Genomic DNA, 226 nt, shown 5'->3' with positions numbered 1-226 from the left:
ACACAATACTAGGACTAATAAAAACTAAACAAAAACTAAACATTAAAAAAGCTACAACTAATAAAAACTAGCAAATCCATGCTAAAAACTAATTAAAACTAACTGAATTAAAAGAAAAAATGTCACAACTAAATAAAACTAAACTGTAATGAAAAATCCAAAACTATTAAAACCTTGGTGCGTTGCCACAACTTGTATTGTGTTAAAGAGAATATTCATCCGTGTT

This window comes from Austrofundulus limnaeus, unplaced genomic scaffold, assembly GCF_001266775.1.
Source record: "Austrofundulus limnaeus strain Quisiro unplaced genomic scaffold, Austrofundulus_limnaeus-1.0 Scaffold9, whole genome shotgun sequence".
Lineage (NCBI taxonomy): Eukaryota > Metazoa > Chordata > Actinopteri > Cyprinodontiformes > Rivulidae > Austrofundulus > Austrofundulus limnaeus.
The sequence above is the reverse complement of the archived record's forward strand: the minus strand, read 5'-3'. Positions refer to the sequence as shown.